Source organism: Chlorocebus sabaeus, chromosome 4, assembly GCF_047675955.1.
Source record: "Chlorocebus sabaeus isolate Y175 chromosome 4, mChlSab1.0.hap1, whole genome shotgun sequence".
Lineage (NCBI taxonomy): Eukaryota > Metazoa > Chordata > Mammalia > Primates > Cercopithecidae > Chlorocebus > Chlorocebus sabaeus.
In genome coordinates, this window is record NC_132907.1 from 79,365,458 (window position 1) to 79,377,997 (window position 12,540).

The 12,540-nt window shown below is 44.5% G+C and overlaps 1 long non-coding RNA gene across 1 annotated transcript in view; it reads right to left on the reverse strand.

Annotated features, from left to right (window-relative positions):
* Positions 1-8,926: 8,926 nt before the first annotated feature.
* The window catches only part of LOC103215026 (uncharacterized), a 25,904-nt gene continuing 22,290 nt past the window's right edge, over positions 8,927-12,540 (reverse strand). The window contains exon 4 of the long non-coding RNA XR_012092863.1: positions 8,927-9,086. This is a non-coding gene — a long non-coding RNA (uncharacterized lncRNA). The remainder of the gene's footprint in view (positions 9,087-12,540) is intronic.

Consider the following 12,540-nt stretch of genomic DNA (forward strand, 5'->3'; position numbering starts at 1 on the left):
ATATAGAACATATCATAAGCTTTCAAATCATAGTGGTCAAACAGCCACCATCTTCAAGAATCAATAATAAAGAAGTGCTAGGAACTCTTACAGATGGATGAATGACAACAACATAGAGTATTAAAGAACCATTCAAAAAAAATGAATAGGAGTTACGCCAGTTGACCTGGAGAATTTCTAGGCGGTGATAGTGAATACAAAAGATAAGATGCAGAGATAAGTTCATAGTATGATCCTATCTTTGTAATGTAACAAAATACCCACTTATAAATGTGTTTACATATGTGTGAATCTAAATGTTTTTATACAAGTATATGATGTATGCAAGTCTGTATGCATAGTCATATATGGTCATAATGCATATGGTTAGATAGAAAAAAAGTACTAAAGAGTACACCAGGTGGCTAACACTTTTCCTAGGAAACTGGAGGGTGGGGACAATAGAGGGCAAAAGGAAAGGAAAAAGGAGACTGAACCAAAAATTACGATTGTACTTGTGTAAAAGCATATGCATGCTTTTTAGAAAGAAAAAGTCCAGAAATATTGGCTCATATCTGTAATCCCAGCACTTTGGGAGGCCAAGGCAGGCAGATCACTTGAAGTCAGAAGCTCGAGACCAGCCTGGTCAACACAGCAAAAGCGCGTCTCTATTAAAAACACAAAAATTAGCTGGGCATAGTGGCACATGCCTGTAACCCCAGCTACTCAAGAGGCTGAGACGTGAGAACTGCTTGAGCCCAGGAGGCGGAAGTTGCAGTGAGCTGAGATCCTACCACCGCACTCCAGCCTAGATGACAGAGTTAGACTCTGTTTCAAAATAAATAAATAAATAAAAATGAGAAAAGAGATATGTCTACAAACTTATAGGGATGGCTTTGAAAGATTAAAAAGTTACAGAGTAATGTGTCTAGTCTGATTCTCTTTTTTTTTTTAAGATAGCTTTACTTTTTCTTTTCATAAAATTGACACTTTGTCATTACAATATATATCAGAAAAATAGAGAAGCAGAAGGAAGAAAGTCAAGATTATCTATAATCCTAACAACCACTGCAACGACCATCGAGTTCTTGAAGCCTGTCCTTCCGGGTTCTGCTGTTGAGGAAAATGCGATCACGCAGGTACTATGCTACAATCTTCCTTTATCAGGTAAAAATAAATGATTACTGTCACCTGGCCAGGTGCTCCTTTCTCATTGAGCTGGCCTCCCTGTCTCTCTGAGGCACAGGAGGCCCGCCCATCCTCTGTTAGCTCTTAGCCTGAGTGTTCTCCTTGGCCTCTGGCTCCTCTCCACCGTGGGCACTGGACCAAGATCTGCTATCCGGAAACAGCCACCTTCTGTGTCTCCCTCCCCACCTCCAACCCCATGAGCAGGAGAGAAATTCTAGGTCGCTTCCATGACCCTCCAGAAGCAAGAACAACTCAGGCAAATTAGATCCGGGCCCACTCTCTGTTTCCTAGTCTACTTCAAAGTCGCTTTCCCCCAGGTCCACAAGGGAGCAACCCGTAAGATGATCTCCTCCGAGGGTTCCACATTAAAATGGAGCAAAAGCTTCAAGCTCTCAGCATTCCCCTCAGCTCCAGTGGCACCCCTCCTTTCTCTAGACTCTGTTCTGGAAATATGTGATCGAGACAATGTGTCTTCCTCCTTACCTTTTCTGTTGTTCTTTCCTATGTGTTAATTTGGGGAATCTTCTCTAGGCAAATCTGGTTTCAAATCTATTGTTTGGCAGCAAAAACCTATTTTGAATGTCAGGAGTTGACTATTAACTTTTGTTTCCCTTGGTATTTCCCTTGGAAATACCATTTACTTACCCCAGAACTGTACCTTACCTTGGGCTGAGCAGGGATAAAGTAGCATACCCAAAGTACAAACAGAAAGCACATTAAAATGCTTTCTAATAATACCTCTGTTTCACAAAGAAACAACTTTCTTTTCTTTTCTTTTCTTTTTTTTTTTTTTGAGACAGAGTCTTGCTCTGTCGCCCAGGGTGGAACACAGTGCATGATCTCAGCTCACTGCAACCTCTGCCTCTTGGGTTCAAGCGATTCTCCTGCCTCAGCCTCCTGAGTAGCTGGGATTGCCACCATGCCTGGCTAATTTTTGTATTTTCAGTAGAGACAGGGTTTCTCCATATTGGGCAGGCTGGTCTCAAACTCCTGACCTCAGGTGATCCTCCCACCTTGGCCTCCCAAAGTGCTGGGATTACAGGCATGAGCCACTTTTCAGTAATCATCAATAGCATTAATTTTCTCCAAATGTATTCTTGGTTGCATTAGAACATACTTGAGTGCACTGATTATGAGGGGGATAAGGGAAAAAGTCCCCTTTGCCTTCTGATGATTCACTGAAAACCAAAACTGACAAAACACAGAAAATGGGGAAAATAAGGCATACAAATATGTTTGATCATAGTTTTCCACAACACAAGAACCTTCAGCACGAAGACCTAAAGATACAAGGGCAATTGCTTTTTTTTATGCTTAGGTTCAACAAAGCAGGAACAGCCATGCAGAAATATAAGTGAACAAAAAGGGTATGATCTAAGGCCAATAGAGTGAAGGGAAGTCCAGCAAGTCCTGACTGCTTAGATTTTTTTTGGCCTCTCTGTGTAGCATTCCTTTTTCTTTTTCTTCTTTTTTTTTTCATTTGAGACAGAATCTCATTCTGTTGCCCAGACTGGAGTGCAGTGGCACAATCTCGGCCCACTACAACCTCTGCCTCCCGGGTTCAAGTGATTCTCCTGCCTCAACCTCCTGAGTAACTAGGACTACAGGCATGTGCCACCACACCTGGCTAATTTTTATATTTTTAGTAGAGATGGGGTTTTGCCATGTTGGCCAGGCTGGCCTTGAACTCCTGACCTCATGTGATCCACCCGCCTCGGTCTCCCAAAGTGCTGGGATTACAGGCGTGAGCCCTGTGCCTGGCCAGCATTCCTTTGTGCTGAGCACAGGGCAGGACCCTCCCTGGAATGGGGGTCTTATGACTTACAATCAACCAAGGTAGTCAGATAATTTCTTTGTGGCCAATTTTTACACAGGGATGTGGGGGAAGTTACAGTAATATTTTCAGGTTTTATGGCTGACTTTGGGGAAGGGTATTCTGGTTTTGATAACCTGCCTTGGGGAAAAGAGATTCTAGTTTCTATAGCCGACCTTGTGGAAGAATGGGACTGAGAGACAGGAGAAAAGAAGTCAGAGAAAAACTTTTGATTCTGAAGCTGCTTCTGGGGCTTTCATTTCAGGGTATCATTTTCTGAGGCCCAACAGTTACACTATAAAGTAATTCCAGCAGAAAAGTAATTCCTGCCCTACAAAGGAAAATGGGAGGTACCTATAGGGAACATCCTTCTTTCCCATCACTAGGTTCATGGCTGAGCCCCCCCATAACTAAAGGCAGATTATCAAGAGAGAAGCATACAGATTTATTTAATGTAACTTTTACATGGCAGGAGAGCCTTCAGAAACGTAGACCCAAGACACCAGTGCTTCTCTGAAAAATGGATAGGAGGCCATTGGTTTAGACTGAGCTCCTGCACTAGGCCCAACAAACCAGACCAAAATGGGGTTACTCATGCTAAAGTTTCATGCCATCTAGCTAAGTTGTTTATCTGAACTTTCAGGAAATCCGAAGACAGAAAAGAGCCAAATCCCCAAACAGGCCAGTTTTAGCTGGCATTATAAGGAAGCCCTCTTCCCTTTAACTTTTACAAGAAAAGTTACTTTGAAACGACCAATTTACTTTTTGTTCTACTTTTGCTTTCCTCAGCCCTTTTTTGTCTATAAAGCCAATCTCCCCTGCTCATCTCTATTTTATAGAATGAGATGTTGCCTGATTCTGGGATTGCAAATAAAAGCCAATTAAGATTTTTAAACTAAATTTGTTATAATTTTGTCTTTCAATGCAGGTAAATTTGTATATCTTTTTACCCTAGGTTTGATGAAGAAGTGGGCAGTCGTGAAGAAGTATAATTGGACAAAGGGGTATAATCCAGTGGTAATAAACTGGGGGGAACTTAGCAAGGCCGGTTGGTTCAGATTCTTCTCTGTGTCACTGTGTTTTCAGATATAAGAATGTTCCTTTCCTCCCAAAATAATGAAGGCCCCTCCCAAACCAGAGTCTTTTGATCCACTTTAGAGGAGAAAGGTAAGGGAAGGTCAGAGTGGCCTTCTTGCTTCTACTGTTTTCTGAAATGCCAAGGTGCCATATTTTGGGGTTTCATGTCCTGAGCCCCATCAAACCCAAGGAACAGATATACTCCTTAAACACAAACTAGTGATTGCAGCTTAAATCTAAAAGATGTAATCAAAGTAGTTAGGTTCATCAAATAAAATTGCCAGATAAATTGTTGGGGGCCAGGCATCATATGACACGCTTGTGGTCCAGCTACTTGGGAGGCTGAGGTGGGAGAATTGCCTGAGCCCAGGAAGCTAAGTCTGCAGTGAGCTACTATTGCACCACTGCACTCCAGCCTGAGTGACAGAGCAAGATCCTGTCTCTGGAAGATAGATAGATAGATAGATAGATAGATAGATAGATAGATAGATAGACAGACAGACAGACAGATGATAGATAGTAGATAAATAGAGGGATAGTAGATAGATAGATGACAGATCATAGACAGACAGAAGATAGATAGATAGATAGATAGATAGATAGATAGATAGATAGATGGGTTTCAAAATTTGATGAATGATAAAAGAGGTTGAACTTAGAAATCTCAGGTCCAAATGTGAAATGACTGAACGATGCCCAAAAGAGGTGTCCTACATAATGATTCGGGGAGCGAGAGCTTAGCTTCTCTTTTAGCCAAACAGGCTCATTTGGTGACAGTCAGATCAAATGACTTCCATTGTCACGCAGGGGCATGAAGCACCACAGGAAAGGATCATGGAAAAGGCAGTGGCAAAGTCAGAGCCCAGTTTCCCAAACCTAACCAGAGGGCACAGAGAAGTTTCTAAGTCCCGGTGGATAAATTAGAATATGGCACTCACAGGTCTGGGCTGGGCAGGGAGGTGCAGGTTGGAACTCGGGCAGAACTGAGACCAGGAAGCCAGCACCAAAGCCCAGGTAAAGCAGAAAGGCCCAGATCAGCCAGCCTGAGGCTTGAACTGAGCACAGAAAACCGGTAATAGCAAGAAGGCAAGCCCCCAGGGGAAAGCGTGAAGCAACATCTTGGAGTGGACTTATCATGGCCTGCTCTCTGCCTTGTTTTAAGCAACCTTCCTGGTGTGGGCAAATGGTGGCTGGCAGTCAGGTGTTACTACTAGAACAAGGACAGGCCCGGAAGCTGTCGGCAATTGCAGCATATCTCTGAGGAAGCTTCCTGGTTCTAGACAAGAACTAGAGACTTCAAAGGAGGAGCATAGGAGTGAGGGATAACCTGCTTTTAGAATGATAGGGGTCCCTGACACCAGACATACCTGTCTTTACCAGAGCCAAAGACTCCTTCTACCCTATGGATTAAGGTCAAGGAAACCATGAAGGAATTTTAAGATGCTTCTGAGCTACAAAGGTTTTCCATTCCTTGCACTGGAATCAAAGTTATAGGGCAAGGTGCTGTAATGGCTCCAATGTATGGAGCCATTCATAACTAAAGGAGATGGGGTGGGAGGTGGAGAGAGACAGGAACAGAGAGAGAGAAGTTTGGGGGAGGGGAAGAGATGCAATATTAGGTTAATGGGAAAAGGTACAGTGACTTCACAGGTGAAAAAATCCTGAATTAAATGCCATTTCAATAGACCTCTATAAAGTATGGAAAGAAACACACTGTAGAAGCAAACAGATGGCACTCCGAAATTCAAAAACAATGACTAGAGTGGCCATTCTAAAAAAGCCAGTTCCTAGCAATAGCTGGTAGCTGGCCAACATTCTCAGCTGGAAACTATAAACTCACTTTATTTGGGGACATCTAAGGCTTCAGGGCAGGATGTGATGAATCCAATCAATGCTGACAATCCACCCTACAAAGATTTCCAGAACACATCCCCTCCAGGTCATTCTCACCACCTGTGTTTGAATGCAAGCCCTCTTCAGTTCTCACCTGAATTCCTGCAACAGTCTTCCAACCGGTATATCTGGGCCAGCCTCTCTCTGCCACCCCCATCTCCGGATGGAGACCACAATGTGTTTTTTGGTTATGTCCCAGGACCCACTGTGACCCATGGAAGTGAAAAATGCCTCTACCAGGGATTCTCTTTGCATGTCCTGAAAGCCCTTCTGTGGGTCCCACGTGGGTGGGTCCACTGTCCACACACTGAGCAGCCACCCCAGGAGCGGAGAAGAAGGGGAGTATGCAGTCTTTGAAGAGAACCTGCCATTCACACTCCCTGCATTGGTCGCTCAGCCAGCTCCCCTGGGGCCATATTTGGCCTCAGCCTAGGGAACACTGAGTAGTGATTGTTAAGCTCCGGTCTATCTTCCCCTGGTACGCAAAACTTGGATTCATTAAGTCGTCTCTCTCTCCCTGCATCCATTCATTCACTTGTTTAATAAATATTCATTTAATAAACATGAGTGAATACTAATACATGCCCGGCAGTGTTGCAGGAGCTGGGGATTCCACACTGAACAGACACTTGAAAGACTGTGAATACCTTTATTCCTGATGGCTTACTGCCATGACCCACAACCTTTCTCAGTAGAGCAAATTCTCTCAGCAGAAGAATCATGGAAGCAGAAAGAAAGAATATTTCAAAATTGGCGTACCTGAAACCACAGATCTGCAGCATTCTCTTCAGGGGGAATCTCACATGGAACCGGTTTTCAATATTGACTCTTGCATTTGGCACCATGAACTTGTGTCTGGTTTCCCCTGGTCTGACTTCAGGGTCTCCTAGACAGTCTCAGGATGGGGGCCACTTACACCCTCCATCTATTCTGGGCAGCGCCCGTCCCAATGCATGCACTTACAAGCTGTGGGACCTCAGATAGGTTGTATTAATCCATTCTCACACTGCTGATAAAGACACACCCAAGACTGGGTAATTTATTTAAAAAAAAAAAAAAAAAGGTGGCTTAAAGGAATCACAGTCCCACATGGCTGGGGAGGCCTCACAGTCATAGCAGAAGGCAAAAGTCACATCTTACATGGTGGCAGACAAGAGAGAATAAGAGCTGAGAGAAAGGAATTTTCCCTTATAAAACCATCAGATCTCATTAGACTTATTCACTAGCAGGAGAACAGTATGGGGGAAACCACCCCCATTATTCAATTATCTCACACGGGGTCCCTCCCACAACATTTGGGAATTATGGGAGTTACAATTCAAGACAAGACTTGGGTGGGGACACAGCCAAACCATATCACAGGTTGATTCATATTTCTGAACCTCTGAAAACATGAAAATCGTAAGAATTGTCACTAACACATAGATGGCTTACCCTGTTCAAAGCATCATTCTCCATGCTTCACATGTGTTACCTGAGCAAGGCTCGGGACAACCCCTTGAGGTGCATGTGCTTGTTACTGCCATTTTACAGGGGAGGAAACTGAGCTCAGAGAGGTGAGTGGCAGAGTCAAGATAGGAACCCAGGCAGTCTCTCTCCAGAGTCCATACTCTCAACTGCTTCTCTTTCTTGCTGGCTGGTCAGCTGCAAGCTCCACACAAAGCACACATGGAAACCCAGCAACTTGCCTCCTTCTCATGTGCTATCCTGCTTGATCACTGCTCACCACTGCCCCCAGACCAGCTGGGATTAATTCTCCAGGTCTGGGCCAGCCTTCAGGATTTAAGACATACTCAGATGTACATCTGAGGAACAAAAAATACTGAAAAACTAAGCCTTTATTTTACCTTCTCACACAAGAGCTTGTTGCCTTGTTTATGGGACATGAAAAATCAAGATTGCCTTTTTGCCTGCCAAGCGTAGCCTACTATTTTGAGACAGGTCTTTGCGAGTAAATAAAAGTTATTGCTTTCATTATAGGCATTCCCCTCCGGCTCTAAAACTCCATGATCCAAGGCACAGCACTGTAAGTGACTGCCCGACAGGATAGCTTCCTGCATTTCTTCGGGTGAAAAGTTCAGTCCCAGGATCTCACAGTGTGGTGCCTGCCGGCCATCACCGTGAAAGATTGTCTTGCCAGCTAATCTCGGTAGGTTATGCCATTGCAGTGGGTAATGACACAGCGATGCCTAAATCATAAGAATTGGCTTCTCTAGAAGAACGGAAAGAGAAGGACTCGCTTCCACAGTCTGCTGGGATGCACCTATTCAGGATCACTCAAAACCGTGAAAGCTCAGAAAAGCCAAAAAGTTCTGAGTTCTAGAATTCCCTTTTGATGATCTTCGAAATGGCGGTTGGTCTCATGAAAGGGAATGAACTTTGGAACCAAACAGGCCCAGCCTCTAATCCAGGCTTTGCCCCTTACTGGGTGTGTGACCTTGGACCCGTGACTTCTCTGAGCCCGTTCCTTCATCTACAAAAGAGAGATGATAAAATCCACTTTGTTGGGTTGTCCTGAAGATGAAAGGAAATATGGTAAGCAAACCATAATAGTGTCTGGAATGTAGGAGACATTTGATAATACTTCTGATTTTATTTTAAAAGTACAGAACTTTTGATGGGGTCATTTTGCTGGGTCCCTGTTTTATTATAATTTAACGGTGTTCATAAGGGATTTTTACAGTAGACATGCAGGATTAGCACACGCAAAATATAGAAAATTCTGTTCTCTATATCCCATGAACCAGACTTTCCACACAATTTAGTACAATTAGTCATAACCATGACTCCTGAGACACTGTGGGCTACTAACGTATATTATGAATCATTGAAAAACAGATTAACTTATGTTTTAAGTGGCACTTTTTCAAATGCATTTTATAATGTTTTATGGTTACACATTTGCCAAGGAAGAGATACTCTACTGTTCTTTGAAGGCAGAATGAAATATCTCCCATTTCCCCAGTTATTAATTTCTAACTACATGCTTCCTGTACAGAGAATGAATATGACAAGGGTTACTGAAGTTGCCTCACTCATTCATCTGCTGAAGGTTAGAAAATACACAAACCTTCAAAGAAAGGTGTTTCCTAGTCAGAGTCCCAGCGTCACCAGTGGGTGTCCAGGTTACCTGCATCTTGAACAAAGAATTGGACAAAACGCACAAAGCAAGGAAAGCATGAAGCAACAAAAGCAGAGATGTATTGAAAATAAAAGTACACTCCTCAGTATGGGGGCGGCCCGAGCATAAGGGCTCAAGCGACCCTTTACAGAATTTTCTGGGGTTTAAATACCCTCGAAGTTTCCCATTCCTTACTTGATGTACACCCTATGTAGATAAAGTAATGGCCGGCAATCATCTGACTGGTTGCAGAAGGTAACCAATCAGAGGCTGAAGTGAAGTTACAAAGGTTACACCCTATGCAAGCATCTGATTGGTTGTGGAAAGCAACCAGTCAGAGGCGCAAGTAAAGTTACAAAGTTAGGCTTCTAGACAAAGAAAACTTGGGCGGCTATCAGTCTGATTGATTGGTTGCAGAAAGCAGCCAACCAGAGATACTTTCAATTTTCCGTCTGCCACCCAGAAAATGTGGCTGGGGGTCGGGGGGGCGGTGAGTAGCCACGTGTTTTTTTGTTACTTAGGTGTGGAAAGTTGGAGGCTTCCTTTTGATTTAGTTCTAGGAAGTCAGCGTGTATCGGCCTCAGGATCCCTGCCTCCAGACCCTATTCTCCTGCCTCACCAGCAGGAAATAGGTGGCACAGACAGACCAGGAGTCTTAACAAAGGAGTGGGCAGGCCGGGCATGGTGGCTCACGCCTGTAATCCCAGCACTTTGAGAGGCCAAGGCAGGCGGATCACCTGAGGTCAGGAGTTCGAGACCAGCCTGACCAACATGGAGAAACCCCGTCTCTACTAAAAAAAAAAAACAGAATTAGCCAGACGTAGGGGCGCATGCCTGTAATCCCAGCTACTTAGGACGCTGAGGCAGGAGAATCGCTTGAACCCGGGAGATGGAGGTTGCGATGAGCCAAGACTGCGCCATTGCACTCCAGCCTGGGCAACAAGAGCAAAATTCCGTCTCAAAAAAACAAATAAACAAACAAAGGAGTGGGCCCATCTCGCTCTTCTCCCACCTTTGGATTCCCTCATTTGTCTGGCATTGGCTGGACTCAACAAGAAGCCCTACAGCAAGAGAGTCGTCCCTGATGTAGTCAGCCTTCCAGTTCCAGCCTTCCAGGGCACGGAACACACAGAAAAAGAGAGAAGAGTGGATTCAGAGGGGCTACGGAAAGATATTCATCACAGTATTCTTATCTCATTATCCAGTGGTACACCGCTGCAATGGGGAAATGTTTGCTTTTTTAAAAATAGCTACAATGTAAGGGCTTAAAATCCTCTCTAAACAAAAAGTTTTAAAAAATATTCATACTATCATGTGCATGTCACTTTCCATATCCCTAGGAATAATTTTTAAAGCATTTTATTCATTCCACAGGTCTTTTTTCATCTGCTTGAGAAACCAACATTTCTGCTAGATTGCAACATAGGCATACCTGAATATACCTCAACATTCTCAAAAATCACACACTTATTACAGCCTTTCCGAGAAAAATAGGATTAGGCAGACCACTCCAAACCTATGCAACTTTGTAACCAGAGTACTCACAAAAACGGTAATTGGTTCCTGGGGAGACAACTGGAACCCACCATGCGGGCAGCTCAGCCTGGCTGGAGGCTGCCACTGGGCCCTTAAAAACGCACAGAAACATTGACTGGGTGCGGTGACTTAGGCCTGTAATCCCAGAACTTTAGGAGGCTGAGACAGGCTGATCCCTTGAGGCCAGGAGTTCATGAACAGCCTAGCCAACATGGTGAAACCCTATCTTCACTAAAAATTACAAAAATTAGCTGGGCATGGTGGCAGGCATCTGTAATCCCAGCTATTCAGGAGGCTGAGACTGAGAATTGCTTGAACCCGGCAGGCTGAGGTCAGTGAGCCAAGATCGTGCCACTGCACTCCAGCCTGGGCGACAAAGCAAGATTCCGTCTCCAAAAAAAGCACAGAAACAACACAGTAAACATGTTAGCCACACTTGAGTTAGAGCAGAGCTGGGAGTGCTGAGGAACGCAAATGTAGGGGTCGCTCCTGGCCAGCGGGACTGTTGCAAATCTGGGCCCAGAGGCAGCCCCATCTAACCTAGCCGAGAGCTGTGTCTCTCAAGGTGGGGCTCCAGAAACAGGCCCTCATTTTAATTTTCTCAAAATTCAGCCAAAAGGCCTTTACTGCTTGGGCAGCCACTGAGTTGGAGGCTTACCCGCTTCCTGATGAAGGTTATAATTCCACTCCCATGATCTATTCTGGCTTCCCTTGTGTAAGAAAAATCACTTGTGAACCGAAATGACTTCCGCGGTCTTACACTGACATCGTCTTCACCTCCTTCCCTGGAAAACAGCCCTGCCTGAGGCAAAACTTTCAGGTTTTTGGGGGTGGGTGTTTGGAGGAGTGATGGGGGAAGGGGAATGAATGAGGGGAAGAGGGAAGGAATTTAAACTTGTGTTACCAAGACGGCCGCAGTTTTATGAAAACAGCCCTGGCTCCCTGGGTCATGTGGGCCATCTCCAGAAAGGTCACAGGGAATTACTACATTTCAGGAAATATGGCAGAAGGAAGGTGGACAATTGACCTGCCAGTTTCTTCTTGCCTCCCGTCCCATATTGCTAAGGTTTACCTCACAGTGCAAGAATTCTGCTAACATCCAGGTGGCATCCCACCCCAGATAGCCGCCAGGGAAACCGGAGCCCCTGACGGTCCAGTTGGACAGAATGTCATCGCTCTCATAGCCTCTAGAGCCTGACCATGGCCTCACACCCAGGGCAGGATGAGAGGATGAGACAACCAGCTCTGCTGGGAGACCAGGTAGCTGCATGAGCTGTCTGAAAGCCTGCCTGGCCAGGAAGAGGGGGCTGCAGCTGCAGAGAACATTTGGAAGGACACAACACTGGGTTCAGTACCGACATTATTCCCTTATTTACAAATTGCACTTGAGCAAAATTTTGCCCTAAAAGCTCACATTACAGCAGAACAGACTGCACTGTGTTTAATCAAGTTTAGCCTAAAGCTTCCTCCTTACATATTTTAAGCTCAACCAGAAATATTTTAAGTTCGGGACATTGTGTACTATAGCCAATGGAAGTGTAAACAGATCGTAACCCACACCTGTGCCAATTCACCAAGTTTTGGCCAATCAAATGTAGCCAACTGTTTGAACCACATTTAAATAAAGCACATGCCGACCTGTAACCAATCTGGCTGTTTTGTACCTCAGTTCCATTTTGTGTACATCACTTTCCTTTTTCTGTCCATAAACCTTCTATCACGTGGCTTTGCTGGAGTCTCTGAGCCTACTCTGGCTTAGGAGGCTACCCGATTCACGAATTGTTCATTGCTCAGTTAAACTCCTTTAAATTTACTTATTTATTTATTTGTTTGTTTGTTTGTTTATTTAATTTTGAGACAGGGTCTTGCTCTGTTGCCCATGCTGAAGTGCAGTGGCGTGATCTTGGCTCACTGCAACCTACACTTCCCAGGC